This window comes from Carassius carassius, chromosome 43, assembly GCF_963082965.1.
Source record: "Carassius carassius chromosome 43, fCarCar2.1, whole genome shotgun sequence".
NCBI classification, from domain to species: domain Eukaryota; kingdom Metazoa; phylum Chordata; class Actinopteri; order Cypriniformes; family Cyprinidae; genus Carassius; species Carassius carassius.
In genome coordinates, this window is record NC_081797.1 from 6,892,561 (window position 1) to 6,910,983 (window position 18,423).

Consider the following 18,423-nt stretch of genomic DNA (forward strand, 5'->3'; position numbering starts at 1 on the left):
ATAGCTATCTCTTAAATTTTAGGCACCACAAAGTATAACAGATTGATTAGCCTATCTCATCTCCCGGGATTTGGTGGCTGCCTCTGTTGTGCCCGAGTGTTCAGTATTTTTAACTTATGCCAACTTCACAGAGCAAATAATGGCAATAATAGTGGTAAACACTTATTTGATGAGCCGGCTGATCAACGAATTACAGCATGGCTTTGATATCTTAAATGTGATTAAGCAGCAAATGCACTCGCGGGGGCCTGGACAGACGCCTTTGTGCTTCAGGCGGAGTTGTGCAGCACCTATCTGTCAATGTGATGGATGACCTTGTTCTCTAGACAGAATAACAACAACAACAAAAGGAAAAACAGGGAGTAAGGTGGCTTGACAGTGATTTGTATGTACAGCGCAGGTGATGCAAGGGTCCATGTTGGGCCAGGAATGTAGTGTGTGTGCAGTCTCACGGGTTAATTGGAGAGGACACGGACTCTCGAACCGTGGGACAGCAAGTCAGGAGAGTGTGCGAGCGTGATCAGATTTGCAGTGCCTACAAACTGACTGTTGGCCATCACGTGGCTTTCTGAAAATCAAATCTGCACTGAAATGAGACTTTTACGTGTTGAAGATTAGGTTTGACTCACAGTCAGGATCTGTTATTGGTTAGGACGTTAAATGGCCATTCTTCACATCTCATCTTTCCAGAAACACAGAATTGCATGGTAAAGGCTGTTACTGTCATGCATTTGAGATTATTTTGTTATTTCATTTCAGGTTTTCATACTCAGTTTTACATCATGACAACTTAAATTTTGAATTATTATCATGTATTTTCTGGTTTCTTTTTTTGGAAGTGTAATAATAGTGTTGACATTGAAAGTCGAGTGACTGTGATGCAGCTTATAACTTTATCTTTTTATATCTGTCGATTGTATTTAGGCTTTAAATTTTATAAATGTTATGTTCATTTGTAAAAAATTTATGATTTTTTGCAATTTTCCAAAAGCCAATGGAAAAATCCTATTGTTTTGATTGTGTGTGTGTGTGTGTGTGTGTGTGTGTGTGTGTGTGTGTGTGTGTGTGTGTGTGTGTGTGTGTGTGTGTGCGCGTTAAGGGAACCAATGTGATGCTAACTTTTGGTCAAGATGCATTCTTAGACAAAGTTATAATTTATTTATTTTTTTACTTAAAATGTTGTCTTGAAAACACAACAACATGGCAGGACAATCATGTGAGGCGTGATCCAAAGTCTAAGTGCCATCTGATTGTGTTTGGATGAATTTATAAAGACATACTGTAACTTTCCAAAGATGATTTAACTGTCTAACAGCTAATGCATATTTAACTGTTAGCATGCTAATGTCCACAGCTAAAGACATGGAAGCTAAAAAAGAAGAACTAAAAAATAAAGAAACAAAATGTAGACTTTCTTAAACTTTCTATTACTTTCTTCCAGTGTCGTTTTAAACCCCAGTGTCAGGATAAAAACAGCTGAACCATTCTTCAAAATATCTACTTTTGTGTTCATACAGGTTTTGGATGACATGAGGGTGAGTAAATAATACCAGCACTTTCATTTCTGGGTGAACTATCTTTTTAAATAAGCTGATCCTCAAACCCTTGCTCTCACCAATACTCCCTTCATTATAATATCAAATCACAGGGTAATGCGGTGGGTAATTTAAAAAATAAACTCTCATTTAAAAATATTACCTTCATAATTTCAGAACAAACATCCGCCTAGTCGTTTCATGAAGTCTCTCATTTCGCATGCATTAAGGGAATTATGGGCCATTGGAAGATGAAGAGGGTGGCCGCGGAACTAGGCGAACATGGGAAGTTCATATTTCATTCACTTACGCAGTTACTTGTGGGTCAGTGTGACAGCATTAATGAGCTGTCATTAGAGAGGGAGAGCGAGCGATTGTGAGAGAGACAGAGAGAAGGCTAGTTCTAAGCTGATAAAGTCTAATATATAAAGGAAAATACCATTACTAATGGCTAACTGAGTCTAAAAAGACCATCATCCGTGAGGACGAAAGTTATGGCCCCTAATTTTTGAGGCTCAATGCTCTGAGAAAAAAAAAGTAGCTTTTTAATGCTGCACGTGTCAGTCGCCTTCATTGCATATAATCGACCTTGAACGGCACAACTGTCCACCTTGCTAATTAAGTAGATGATATAAAGACACTCTAATTTTATTCCTAGTGACAGGGAACCATTTTTTTCCTCTGCATGAAGAAAAGGGGACATAAAATGACAGTGGTAAAATGCTGGGCTTGCCATGCAAATACCACACATTATTATATTCAGTCGCCACCACACGGATGACGGATTCTTGTTAATAAAAGAGCAAACCAAGTTAAATGACTGCAGACGTACCTTGGGCATGTAACACATCATAAGCTAGCTTAGCAAGACTAGATGTCCCATTTTTCCCAGAACAAACCTGCATTTAGATACTTAACACATGATTTATTTGAGATGTGTCCAGTTTGTAAGAAAATTAAGGTACAAATTTACTAAAAATAAAAAAACATTTATTGGCATGTCTGCACTGTTTTAGCACCTGACTCACTAAAATGCAATTCAGGTATCATTGCAAATCGGACCAAACGCTGCACTAAATGGAATTTGCAGGTCACAAATCCTAATTTTTCTATCTATGCACTTGAAAAGCTCATCAAAATACTGAAAATGCACAATACAACAATACCAAATTGTGTTACACCAATACAGACTTTTAAATCAATTCAATTCAAGTTTATTTGTAAAGTTCTTTTTACAATACAAATCATTACAAAGCAACTTTACAGAAAATTACGTTTCAACAATATTTAGTAGTAGCTTATAAGTGGTGAATGTCAGTTTGTGTGCGTATGACAGGATTTTTCAGAAAAATTTATACAAGATGTAGTCAGCCAAACGATGAACATTATTAAGAGAAATTATTATATGATGCAGTCACGCTTGTAGCAATATTTGTTAGTTCTGTTTGTTGATTCCGGGTTAGCATCATCTGAGGTCCTCTGAGGGGTCAGTATCATCTCTTCTCAGGTGTTCCCGATCCAGACTGGAGCTTGTGTAAAACATAGGAAAAAATAGAGACATCATTAGCATAGCTGCTGTTCCAACAAAGTAAAATGAATTAGTTTAACCCAAGCTAAAGAATAAGTATGCGCATTTGATCAGATACAACTGCAGTTACAATTCAAGAGATACATTATTCGAATGCTTGGCAAAAGAGATGTGTTTTTAATCTAGATTTAAACAGAGAGAGTGTGTCTGAACCCCAAACATTATTCAATTTATCTATATTTTCATTTATCTGATATTGAATGTATAAGAACAAAACATTACATTTAATTGTGCATGCTTATCTCCCTTAAAAAAAATGCCAAGTTCTCTTATGATACTTTAGATGTTGCAGACTGATAGGTCCTTAAAGCAAACAAATTGGATTGAAAATAAATATCAACTTAACTTATCATTATCAACCATAATTGGTGGATCTGTACTATAATTATTTAATGGTGCTTCATTAAGAAAATTTCTATTTTTGTGATAAAATGTAATCTTATAAATTGCAAATATTTAGTGAATTCATCCTTTACTCTTCTTAAACTGTCCAAGACTGTCCAGGAACCAGTCCACGACTATACTCATTATCTTGTATGAGAAATAACATGTATCAAGCCATCAAATAAAAAAAATATCTACAACACAAATAAAAAGTCTCCTTCAGTACCTAATGTACTGTCTGCATTATTGTCATTCTCAGATGACCTTTCATGACAGAAGTTCAGAGCAGAGTTGAAGGCTGCAGTTCGCCCCATGCTGACCACACAAACTGAGTCACAAAAACAGGAAGCGCTTTCATGTCCCTGTTGAGTCTGAGATGCAACCCAACCCTCTGAAGGTGCAGAGGAGTTGATCAATCTGAGGTGTGACACAATAATCTGTCTTGACACACCGGCTCTCCCAATTTAGTTCATCTGAAGGGCTGGGATGCGATCCAAAACTCTGCCGGAATGATAAAGCTGGATTGGCAACAGAGGGTCGAGGTTAGTGTGTGCATTTCAGCAGTAGCACAGATTTGGGGAACTAGCTTCAGAAAGAAGTGGGCTAAATTTTGACTGTAATCAATCCTTTCAGTTTCTAAAGGTTTGAGTTTGATTTATGGATCATGTAATGTGACTGTCAAACAAACTTAAATCTTGATATTAGGATTTGCGTGGTCTAAGGGTGGTGCAAAAGTTACCTTTCAAGGGAACTTCGAACTGCGTCCTCTAGAGAAACACCTCGTTGTGACCCGTGTCTGAAGCATACATTGAAAAAAAAACAAAGAGTTGGCCGGCGACAGCCTCTGACGTCACTACCGGCGCGACTATAAACAGGCACCGGGAGAACAAGTCATTCTCTTCTTCGTCTTCACTGATGGTTCTTTTTGAAGCGTGCATCTGAAAGAACAGGTAAGAGCGGTCATTCTCTGTCTATCTCAGCGACTACTAGCAAGCATTTAGACAATGTGTGCATCCGTGTCTGCGTTATTTGACACCCGATGACACAAGCGATCTTTGCCTCATTTGTTTGGGTGAAGAACATGCATGCGATGTCTTTGAGGAGGCAATCTGCATGTATTGTGAGCATTTTTTCAATGAAAAAGCTCCGCTCTCGTTCATCTCTCTTTCCGAGGAAAAAAAGGAAAAAAGGCGGCCATCTGCTTCCTGCGGTTCAGTACCTGCCGCTGCTGAGGCACGGTGGAGAATGAGCTAGTGAGAATTACAGGTGGATCTGTCTGAATGTTTAAAGAGGGACTTTCCCTTTCGCGGTTCCATCGGTTTCGGCATTAGAGTTGTGCCAACATCGAGGTGATGCGTGAAAGCGGCTATGAGAGGATGACCCCTGTAGAAAGAGATAAAAAAAATATTTCTTGCTTAAATGGCAAGGCATATGCATCAGCAGATCAGGCTGTGGCTTTATAACACATGATGGTGGTGCTTCAAGCATATGAGACTGATCTGCTAAGAGACCTAGATAGAGGCGAGGGCCTTTCTCCTGATCAGGTAGCCGAGCTGCGCCACACCACGGATCTCTCTCCATGCTACCAAGCAGGCCGCCTTCACCATGGGCAGGACTATGGCGGCCATGGTGGTAGCGGAGAGACATCTGTGGATGAACCTGGCAGACATCGGGACGAAAGAAAAGGCTTTTTTCTTGATGCTCAGGTTTCGCATTCTGAACTTTTCGGTATTTCTGTTGAGGTGATCGGGAAGTTCAGCACTCCGCTGCTTTCAGATCCTTTGTTCCCCGAAGGTCCAGGTCTGAGCCCGAACAACATAGGGGTCCTGGCCTGTCTCGATCTGAGGATCAAAAATGGGCACAGATTGCTAGTGTCGTGACTCGCGCTCCTCCCCCACCTGTGGGCAGGGGTAAGAGTAAATCGTGGGTCACGAGGAGGTAAGCAGAACCTAAGGTATGTAATCCAGGCGAGGCAGCATTCTCGTCCGAATCAGAGCGATACCTAGGTATTTACTCTTTCCCTTAGGGGATTTTTTTTACTTCTGCTTTTATCCTCCTCTTCCTAATTCCTGTGTAACCACCAGCTCTCCACCTGATCGAGGTTAGGTGGTAACCTCTTACATAACAGTCTCCTATGCTGGACCTATAATGTTTTTGGCTGGTTCTATGTTCACAGCAACCACCATACTGATGGTCCGTACTAAAAGTAGGCGCCCATTGAGCGGGGCTCCAGCGCAGGAGGGTGGGTGAGTATGTAACCTTTTCCGTATATACTTATGTGTATTAAATTGCTGGTGGTTATGTGTCTACTAATAAACTATGTGAGTTTCCTTTGCAGTGCTCAGTTACAGTGTTTACTAAACACTCATCAGCACCAGCCATCCGGCTTCATGTTCCGGTATTAGGCAGGTGAGATCACAAGTTTCTGTGGGAGCCTCCTTGATCAACAGGCCTGGTACAGCACTGCAGGGAATTCCATGGATGCCCAGCCAGCTCACACTGAAGGGTCTCCTGGTTGCTTAGTTGTGCTGTCGGATCTAGGGGGAACTGGAGGTGGCAGTTACAGAAGTCTTCTTGTACAGTATATGCTGCCTCAGGTGATGCTCCCCTCGCCAGAGGTTTGTAAAATTTGAGCTTGCCTCTCCAACATGGTTCAGCACCTCTGTGATGCTTAAGAACCTTTAGGTACACACGCTAAGCTCTGTGTACTTTCTGAAAACCACATGGTGGTTAGTGTGCACGTGAAAACTTAAGGGTAAGGGTTACACGCTCCGCCTCGTTCCCTTTCTTGAGATGATTAGACCTTGGTTACTTGGGCTCCATTTAGCCAGTGTGTATTTGTTTATACACTTCAAGCATCGCTTTCCTCAACATGAGGGGCTATTTGGGCAATTCTCGTGATAGTTTAGTAGCACTCCCCATTCCAAGAAGGGTCACCTATGAGTGCGCTACTCTGAATTCGGAGTTCTCCTGTCATATGAGACTGAGTTCTCTGTTTCTTTCCCCAGAGTGCTCCAGCATTATTTCGACAGATCGAGTTGATGACTCTCAAACATACTGTTTTTAGATGCACCATTCCATCTATGAGCTGCTCTATCAGAGTGCCACGAGAGCCCCTCCTTAGAACAGTATTTTAAAATCCATGCTATGGTAACCAAACCCCAAATGCTCCCCGGGTGCCGCAGCATAAATGGCTGCCCACTGCTCCGGGTGTGTTTTTACAGTGTGTCTGTGTTCACTGCTGTGTGTGTGCACTTTGGATGGGTTAAATGCAGAACACAAATTCTGAGTCACCTTACTTGGCTGTATGTCACGTCACATGTTGCTACTAGGGATCTTTTGAGACAACTTCTTCAGCAAGCTTATGCGAAAACAAATGGTAGCCTTGTGTGACAGGCAAGATTTGGTATAAAATGGTTCTTAGGTTCTTAGCCGTATCCCTTTGAATGAATGAATCTTTCCTGATTGCAAGCCTTCAACTCTACCCCGGGCCGAGGCCCTAACGATTAAGTTGGGTATGTAGCTTAGGCCTTTGTCCGTAAGGGGTATTGTCACAGACAGCCGTCTAAATGTCCTAGGGGCAACTCCCATGGAAATGGTAGAGTTGGTACTTAGTGCTCGCCATGATCCTGGCCTGCACTCCCCTCAGCATGGTGGGGTGGGTATGCTGTTCCCGAAAGCACCCCCTAGAGGACGCAGTTTGAGGACGACTGTAACCATGGTTCCCTGAGTAGGGAATGAGACACTGTGTCCTCTAGCTCCCTTCCATGCTTCGGACGCAAACTTCAGACGAACAAGTGAATGATGTGTCATCCTGGTGCCTGTTTATAGGCGAGCCGGTAGTGACGTGAGATGCTGTCGCCGGCCAACTCGTTGGTGTTTTTTCAATGTATGCTTTACACAGGTCACGACAAGGTGTTCCCCATAGCAGAGGATGCAGTGTCTCGTTCCCTACTCAGGGAACCATGGTTACATTTGTAACCTGAGACGTTAATCCTTAATTGAACATAAAATCCAAAAATCCCTTTGTGTATGATAAGTCAATGTTATTGTATAGATTTATATAAACTCACAGTGGATTAAAGTTATTTAATTACAGCAATTTAAAAAGAAGCTTTACTATCTACAGTATATAAAAAATGCTCTTAAGGATGAACTTTACCTTTAAAAATTTTAGCAGTTAAAAGCACAAATATGGCATCCCCACCTGTGTAAAATGATTCAATATTAACTTCTTTTCATGCTTGCATTTGGTATTGTTTAACAAATTGGTTGAGTAAATGATTCACTCACTCACTCATTAAAAGTATGTGGTTGAACAAATTGGTTGAATGAATGATTCAAATGACTCACCATTTGTTTAGCCCCTGAATGAATCACTTTTTGAATGAATCGGTTAAATGAATGATTGAATTATTTATTTTTATAAAGTTTATTGTTTCATTCATGTACGAATCAGTGATTCGTATGAACTGGTTGAGTAAATGTTTCATTGACCAACTCATCAAGAATCAGATTAGAGGGCAGAAATTGTAATCTAATCGTAAATACATGACATTACAGAGGTAAAATGGTTCTGTATGCAGTTTCTTAGATTTAACTATTGAAATTGGGGGGTATTTCAATTTCATAAAAACCTGAAATAATATGCTATGTCTACTAAAGAGCAAATCAGCTTTGTTCTATAAATCTAATATAATTTATGGAGGAACCAGTCATTGTCCTTGAGTTTCTCCAGTGAACTCTATAGCCCACCTCAGATATATATTTGCCCTAAATTTAGCTCTGAACATAATTTCAGAAGATCATAATTTCTATCGACACTGTCATTGAAATGTCCCAAAAAAAATTCACAGGACTCTCAATACAGCTCAATTACTACGACTGACCAGAGTCAAGATTGAGTGCTTCCTAATACGATCCACTGATTTTTATGAGATGTTCATATTCAAGTCCTGCCCAATTTTCTCCACTCCTCTTTTATTGGATGGTCTCTTGGTGGCCTAAATGATTACACGGCACATTTTTGCTACTTGCTGAAGGAAACTGACAGGTCTGTAATTACCTGTTTAATGAAGCAGACCTCTTAAAACCTGTCGAGAATATTATAAGAGGCATTTCAACATTCTGACCATCACAAAGAATCATCAAAATAAACAAAAAATGAAAGACATTTCACTTATTTATCCTTCAATAGAAAGAGAAAAAGACATGCCATTAAGTAGACCATTTAGTCTAGCCTACTATCTGCACATTATTACCATATTTTGCCCCATTATGCATTACAAAGAGCAGTCCCTCCTTAATGTGACAGGCAGACTGTGGCATGAAACATGTCCAGCTTGACAAATAAAAGTGCAAAATTGTGTTTTCAGACACTTTGAAACATCAGAGCTTAATAGAGTCATGCCACAATTTCCTAGAAAAAAAATTAAATAAACGGAAATCCAAAGAATATCATATAACTTATGTTTCACTAAAAAGCTAAGTTTGTCAAGATAGATAGATAGATAGATAGATAGATAGACAGACAGATAGAACAGACAAAATTACAGAATGATGAATAGATAAAAGGACAGCCAGAATGGTAGATTTATAGATAATTCAGTTCTATCTTATTTTTTTACTCTGGATAGCTCCGAGGTCAAAGGAGTAGGCTCATTTCAGCATGACACTGAATCGATAATCTACGACCGAGACCTTTTGAAAGAGATAGTGGTCTTCAAACAATACTTCACTACTCAAGAAAACCCTGAATCACAGGACCCTCCCATAATTCATCAAGCCCTCAAGATGGTTGGCAATTACGCCGATACGCCAATAGCCAGGACAGCGACGAGAAGCAGAGATATAGAGAGATCATGTGCGAGTGAATAGAAGAAAGAAAAGGGAGGACAAAGGGCATCAGGACTGCCATAAATCAACATCCTTCCAAACTGTCACATTCATTCTGGCTTGATGTCTATTCAGTGCTGGATGGCAGGAAGCACAGACTTCATGAAATTCCTCTAGCTTAGAGTCCGATGGCATGATTATTACAGTGGAGAGATACTACAGTCAATTCATCTTTATTTTCAAATATAACAGGCCTCAATAAAAGAGGAGACCATATCTCAGATGATGCAATATAGCTGGAGTTTACTTTGGAATTCACTATACAGTACTTTAGATTTCTTCAAGAATTCAATAATTTTTTTTTGTGTTATGTAGCTATTTGTGCATGTATAAGATCTGCAGAGTTACAAAGCTAAAAGCTCTAAAAGAGAAGGCTGATCCAGACCGGGCTAAACACCTTATTCAAACGCCCCCACATCTCTGTGTCACAATGTGGAAATATTTGTGCCCAATATACCGCCCAAATTTTCAAGCAAAGAAAGAAGTTGTGCTTTCTGGAATAGCAGTAATGTTGATGCAGCCATGTCAGGGTAACACTGTGTGTTTCTGTGTAAAAGCAAAAGCACTTTATTTGGCCTTCTGAAAGTAGATGCAATGAAGAATCATTGGTTAAGATTTATTCGTAACAGAACAGCACAACCCAGATGTTCGAATTTCTGTAACCCATTTTATGGATGACAGTTTTGTGAACCCAGGTTAGCTTTTCACTATCAAGGCTTAAAACTTTGCATCCTACAAGGCTGGCTTTGCAAAGGCTATTTATAAAAATAAAGGGTAAATTACGACTTTCTGGGACTTATACTGAATCAGCTACTGTAAGTATGATTTTAAGTATTTGCTATTGAATGTTCAAATGTGGAGTTTTTGTGCCATGTGGAGTATTGGGTCGTGTGTATGTGCGAGAGAGAGACAGTTTCACTCACTTTCTTAATCGCGGCTTGTTTACTGCAAATACATACGAGCATCATTACTGTGTCTGTCACGCGACTGTTCCCTTTTTCAGGCTTGAACTGATGGTAAAACTAAGGACATTATGTACTGTCTTTACATTTATGTAGAAAGCTGAAGCTTGAGATTATGGAAAGGGGCGTTACATTTCCGACCCATGCATGTGCTGTTAGGGCAATCACAATGCACTGGGTCAGCAGGTCAATCAGAGCAGACTGCACTTGTCGGAAGGAGAGGTTTTGAAGAAAATTATGCGTTTGAGAGAGGCGGGGCATAGAGGAACTACAACAGTGTACAGTATTTGAAAATTAATGTGTTTTGTGAGCATTAAAGCATGTCAATGTATTATGTTACACAAAATAATGATCTATTAGCATAATAGCACCATATGATCCCTTTAATTAGAATACTATTTGTTACAGCACTTTCAAGGTGAAACAAGTTATCCAAAGTCAGGGTTGACAATGTATTCAAAACCTTTCCAGCAACTATGTCAGCAGCAGGTCAACTTGGTTTCTAAAGATCTATAAATAGACCTATAATTCTAAACACACACACACACACACACACACACACACACACAAACATATATATATATATATATATATATATATATATATATATATATATATATATATATATATATATATATATATATATATATATATATATATATATATATATATATATATATATATATATATATATACATATATATATATATATATACATATATATATATTATGGACCTGACGCATACGTTACCATTATGATTACTTCTTACCGAGGGTTAAACACATACAGTACCAGAACGGAGCTGGATGTGAAGGGTTTAAAAATTAAGAGCAGTGATGTCAGCTGAAAAAAAATTCAATAAAAATTCAACTATTCTTATAATGATCTTTTTGGCAAGGAATCATGGAAAGAAGAATCGGTTCTCATCCCAAACACTTCTCCCAATCAGTTACGAAAAGGTTCAAGTGTTTTGGTCACTTTGACCTGCTTTTTAGACAATTTACATTTGCTGAGCTTCACAAGATTAGGCTTAATTTCCCTGATGAATCATCTGTTCAGAAAGCCTTGACTGCTAAAGGACTCTTGATGCGACTCAATCAAAGATCTTAATTCACAGAAATACTTTAAGTAGAAGACATTTTCAAGAATCGGAGGTAATTCTGCAAGTTGTAACTTCATTATGGTCAAGGTTTAAATTATATGGGTGTGTACGTACCTGCCTTGAGGACCTGTAATTTCAGATGTAGTCTGATTGTCTTCATTCAGTGGCATGCAGAGTGACTCAAAGTTCCTTGTCGCAAGCAATTAATGAATGTCTTTTTTACATCTTTAGGATTGTGATTATGGCTTCTGTAATTACATCGACAGCGTTGATGATTAGAACAACTATGCCTGGAAGGTACAACCAAATGAGAGGGAAACTACAGTGTCCCTGATTTTCTCTAGCATGACCTGCGTTCCAATGCCGAAACCTGGAACCTGGTAGTGTTAAGCAGGACACCCAACTTGTTTTGTCGACAAAGGTACATGGCTGCCAGGACCATTTTCAATATGGCCATTTCAGTCCTAGACCTTGATGTGTGGCTCTGTGGGAACATGTCCTAAATGCACCTTACTTGTCCATTACCTGGGCTACCTGGGTAGGCACATGTTTTAAAAATAGCTTACCACTGACTTCACATTCACAGCTGGCTTTGTACTCATTTGTACCCTTAAATGCTTCTTGCAGCTATTGACGCTGAATGCTGGAAATTCACCTCCTCTGAAGGTGTCCATAATTGCCGTCATTATATCTACAATAGAACTATTAGTTTATTTGAGCCAGCAATGTGCTAATGCTTTGATGCCAATGTGGGGACAGCATATACATGCAGATCCTGGTTAAAGGCCCTCAGAATGAGCATGGAAGGGGGCGTAGAGAAGACTCAAGGAACTTGATGGCTCTGTTTACACCAAACCGCTTGTTCCTCTTTTTTTCCCTCTCTAAATGTCATTCCGACAACCACAGAGATTGAGTGATGTCGGACCGAAATGTGCTGTTGAAGCGGGCTGCGTGATTTTAATGGAGTTCGGCCCATGATCCTGATCCTCCTAAATGGGTAATTGGACCAAATGAGGGGGGTTAGATGGACCCTGGCCAGTGCAAACAACAGCTGAAAGGGATTGAGAAAAACCATTGCATAACTGCTTTCTACAAAGAACAAGCTGTTAAGTTGAATATCTTTCCTTACAAAATGACTAAATTGTATAACATCCCATAAAAAATGTATAATATTGCTTATAAATATTGCCAGAGGTTGCTAGTTCATAACTCAGGAAACGTAGTGTTACAGAATTACTATTAATCTTATTGGTGTCTAGAAGAAACAACTGAGATATTAAAGAGAATTCTGTCATGACAACTCTCGGAGGGACTGGCATGGTAATGTACATGAAAATGTTAATGTATTTGGTGTTGGTGGAATAGATCTGCTATGCTGCAGTGACAGAGCAAGTACCGAGACTTGCTACTGCCAATACATCCACAATGTGCTACTGTGAGCATGTAAGAATATTGCTGCTGCAAATATAATATACATGAAATAACCACATTGCATACATGTACGACCTCATAGCAGATCTTTACCAGTGTTATTTTTTACATGAAATTTTTATTTAGTTTTAGTCGTAGTCTTTTGACTAAAATGCCATTTAGTTTTAGTCATATTGTAGTCATCTGAATTGTTTTTAGTTTTACTCTAGTTTTAGTCAACTAAATATCATACGATTTTAGTCGACTAAATCTACATTAAATTTAGTCACCTAAAATCTAATGGGTTTAGTCCCAGTGCATTTATTAAGCATTTCTCAAAAATGTCTAATCTCATTAGGTTTGATGTTAAGGTTTCATAATAGATACTGATTTAACTGTGGTGACACAACATGCCTTTATGTTAAAATGAAATAAAACCACTTCTCATAAAGATCAAAAAGATGGTCTTCTTTTTAAAGAAATACCAGTTATACAGGTTACAGGCTAGTTATGCATTCTTTATAGCAACTTGTTTTACCATATTCTTCATTCTTTCAAGCAGACATATTTTATTTCTATAAATAAGTTTAGATTAACCTTTAGGGTTACTAAGGATTTTCAGTCAAGAGCAGTGCGTGATTTTCTGTCTTTCTTTTGTTGCTTGATTAATATCAATGACTCTGACAATAGCAACTACATAAGGCTTCTATCGCCTTAAAACCAAATGCACAGCTGCAATGGATGCAATATAACGATACACGTTCTCCCTGCTGTTTATATTCACTTAAGACTTAATCAACTGTGTTTACGTGAATACTCGTCAAAACGGACAATTAAACATCATTTAGTGTGTAATTCTCCATTCATAGGTGAATATCTCCAGAAAAGCTCCATAGATGCCAACTATCGCGAGACAAATATGCAACCGCAGCTTCAAAAACAAGCCCAAAACAAGCCCAATATTTTTTTGATAATTATCATCAATATGATTTATTATCAGTTATTTATTACCAATAACTGAGCCTGCAACGTATTAAACTGAAACTACCCTTTAATCTGCAAAACAAAAACATAAGTTATTTTACAAACATCAGCAAACTGCAACAAAGCAGGAACAAATCACATCTCCAATCACCTGTGAGCAGAATAGGATTTGGAGGGATGGTAAAAGGAGAAAAATACAAGAGCTTCAAAGGGAAGCTGTAACTTAGCCACATATTTATAGCCTACTAAAATATTGTCTATTCGAACTAAATATACTCTTAGTATTAGTAGGCTAGGCCTACTTGTTTTTTTTATTACAGTGATAATTAATACGTTACAAAAACAATGTAAAAATAAAAAATTAGGCTACCTAATAAAGGAAAAAATGTTACCTCACTGCTCTACATCTACTACTATCATTGCTTGGATTACAGCATCATGCGCATTCTTTTTGAATGTGATTTTTCTCCAATTCCTCATTAAAGAAAAATCACGTTTTAAAAAAAAAGGTGCATGAGGAGGGGGCGGAATATTGGCCAAATTACACTACAGCACTAATATACTTTTGCACTGATTGGCTATTAACTGTGAGCAGATAGTGTGTCAGTCGATGCATTGGCGAATACAGTGAACATAAATGAAAAGAAACAAAGTTGCTTGTCAGGTTTTACCTAACAAGCAACCTTTTTTTTTTTTTTAAATAAGCTCAAAAAACTGCGACCCATGATCTGGGATTTTTTCACGCAACTTTACAAAAAAAGAAGCCCAAAGTCGCGTATAATACAAGGACTTGGCAACTATGATAAGCTCTAGTAATATATTTGAATGTTGAGCAGTAAGCTTATTTGCTACCAATACAGGAGAGAACCAATCAGCTGTGCAATGTGATAATGACATCATTACCACAGATTGCGTTAGACCTATCAGACTGCACCATAATGCCCGAACTCTGTATTTCTTGGTAAATGTAGAGAATGTCTGATCCTAATGCACCAAACTAATTGCTGTTGACATAAGCAGTATAGCACTCTCTGAAATGGCTCAACAGTCTTTCTTCCCATAATGCTGTGAATCTAAAAGGCTTTTATTGATTAATGGTTCCATCCCAATGTCGAAGAAGTCCCAATGGGGTTCTTTCTCTCTGTATGGGAGTCTCTGCAGGCCTAACAGGCCAATTAGACACCAGCCAGTTTATTAATAAACAAATCTGTGGGGAAGGTGGGCCCTGTCTTCTCACCACAGGTCTTAAGGAGCTGGTGCTGGATGCTGACAGTCCCCTGCTGAAGCTGAGGTCTGCCGTCCTTGCAGTTGCCCTTTAAGCTGATCTGAGCATGTTTGTCTTCTCTTGAAATGATTAAGGCTTGTATTTGAGCTGAAAGCTGAGAAAATTGGTACTAAATCAGTGCAAAAGCCAGCTCCCACCTAAAAGTTGAATAGATTTGAAAAACATTTCAGACCCTGCACTGCCTAATGATGATGCCGATTAAATGGTCCGTAAGTTTTTCAACTGCACATAGGGTAGCATACCATTATCGAACAGTCTATAAAGAAATCATGATTTTGGTGTGGGCCCACATTCATTTGATTAGTTTGTTTGGTTAGCGAAAAAGTTTGATTTAGGTTGGACTAATAAATAATTTGTGTTATGAATAATAGTTTTCCTTTGACTGAAATTATACCAGTCCGCAATGTCATACTAACAAATCTAGATAATGTAGACAGACATCGGCCAGCCTTTATGCATGTTACTTAACATATTGTATTTAACAATAAGGTGTTTTAACCCAGAAGATGAACATAATATAAGCAAAGTACATTTTTTGGACAAACGTCAAACTAAAACCATACAAAAATCACACTTTTGGCAAAAGTGTGAAGTTTAATGTGGTACTAACTATTTATCATCATTACAGTTGCAACAGACTCATTTCAAACTTGCAATAACAGATCACCATACAGATCAATAATCAATGACATTAAAATCACAGGCTTAGACCTTATCCGACAAGCCAGATGTGGATTTATTTCCACATAATGATATAAGCGCTGGGTCTACTTTGACCCTCCTGACAGTTCTTGACAAAATTTTTGCCAAAGGTTGGAAAAAGTAAAAAACTATTTAATGATTGTCATCAATCAAAGAGCAACCAAAGAGAGTGTTCTAGCGGACCCAGAAATGTCAAAGTGCTCCTCAGCTGCAGCAGGGAAGCCAGGTTTGTAAAATGTATCGGCAAGCTATTGGCTTTCTAATGAGGTGCATGTGAAGAACTTGTTAGGAAAAGTAGAACATTTCTTTTGAATGTGAATGGTAATCTATCATATGATGGAGCAAGGTGCTATTAGTGAAGTGGACTAAATGTACAGTGAAAAAGATGGATAAGGCCTGGGACCTGGAGCCGTATTTGATTTTTATCTTTATTTATTATCTCTATTATTATTTATCTGTATTGTAAACTCTTTAATGTATACTGCCATAACTAAATGACTTTTTTTTTATTTTGGAATCGTTGTGCTTTCAGCAATATCCAGTTGAATGGCAAGTCACTAATACCTGGAACATAATTACATGAATTTTGACCAGATTTTTGCCCCAATTTACAATCTAGTCAACCATACTGGGCAGTTGGAGTTGACAGATTTCGGAAATTTGCATGATATCAGATCATTTTGTCTGTATTAAGATACTTAACCTTTATTTGGTCACCCTTTACTCTCATTGCTGTCTAGGAGAAACTATTGAGAAATTTTCCTTCAACTGTGAGGACATTCAAAATTGGTTGAAACAAACCAATTCTTCTCTTTGGAAAAACCTGAACTAAAGGCTTCCTCTTGGACAAAGTGCGTACCATGCGAGAAGAATTGGATCTGCACAAATGCCAGTCGCTTCCTGCTGGCACATTTGCCCCATCAGCACTCCTATAGGTTTTTGTCTCGCACAACTCGAACCCCAAATACATGTAGCACACCACTCCCTTTTCAGTGACTACCATGGTGTGACAATCCCGGGCATGGTTTGTTGGTGCTGGAGGCCTTCCAACCCATATCACTTACTGTCTCAAGCAGGAACAACAGAGTGCTGTAGACTGAGTGGTGTCACTTCCTGTAAAAGGCCAGGAGAGAAGAGCATGGAGACTGAGAGTGCTAATGTTTAAGTAAACTACTGAGATGTCACAGACCATTTAGCACTGAGGTAAAAAGGATGCTGTCCACCTGGGTTGCACTGATGGAACTCATAGTTGCACTCGGGTAGTTGACTCAGTAATGAAGCCTATGACTGGGGCAATTTGACTGATTTGCATCTAAACTCTAATTTTTTGATAAATGTAGTTTAATGCCATAACATCTGCCACCTTGTCATCTTAATGTTTGGTTTTTGAGTAATATTCTTAATCTTCTTGAAAACATTAGATACATGCTATGAGTCTCAGCTTCATGCACTAATACATAAACAGGCTCATGCCATGCACTTCACTACCAACAACTGTGAGCTGTGACAAAATGCAACATAGATGTAAAAACAGTCAATTTCTTGCTTCTAAGAGCCCTCAAATAAATGAAAGATCAGCAATCATAAAATACATGTCTATTTTAAATGGTAGCCACTAAAGTTAGTTGCTTTTTTTTTTCAACAAAACAATGTAGTTAGGGCACTAAGGTCATGCAGCCAAATCTTGAAGCCTTGGTGGCAACTGCCATCCCGAAGATGAATTTGGAAAGGAATTTGTCCCAGGCTTCAGTCATGGCTCTCACTGTAATGCTTTCATGCAGATCAGCACTGCCTCCCAGGGACTCCGGTGGAACTACAGACCGATGCTTCTGCCTCAATTTCTCCCTCATGGTGCACTATACTGGGAGAAGTCACAGAGAGACATGCTGAGCGAAAGAGAGAGAGCGAGAAAGAGTCATGAATCAGCACCCGGGTCAGCCGCTCGCATGAGAAGCCTTCAAAGACGAACGAACGCAGGGATCTGACTGCAAGTGCTCACTGAACTTATGATGTGCTTTTGAGCTATATATCAAAAACACACTGAGTAAAAGCTAAGATGGATCAGGAGGAAGGTGGATCAATATGGAAAAGACCACCTTATTGATTCTGCACAGTGATTCGGTGGACTCATTAAATAAAATCAGAATGAACATGACATGAGATGGATGATTGACACAAGATTGATCATTTTACAATGAGAAACTAAATATTAATGTTGCATAAATGCTACCAGCTGATATCATTTGTGGCACATTGTTACATTAATGCACATGCAAGTAGGCCAGGCAAACATTTTAAACCATATAGAATAAATAAATACATAATCTGTAGAAATGTATTTAAAATTATATATAAGAAAATATATTTTAATTATGTTTAGTTACATTTCTTCATGAATTATAGTTATAACCATTTATTATTTTTGACAAAACTTTTTTTTTTATGTCTTGCACTATTTTCTGTGGTATACGTCTATAAATAGATCATATATAATAGCTCTTTTGTAAGGTTTGACTTTTCACCAAAACTATTTTGTCACAATCGACATTATAACAAAATCTGTCGATAAACTCTC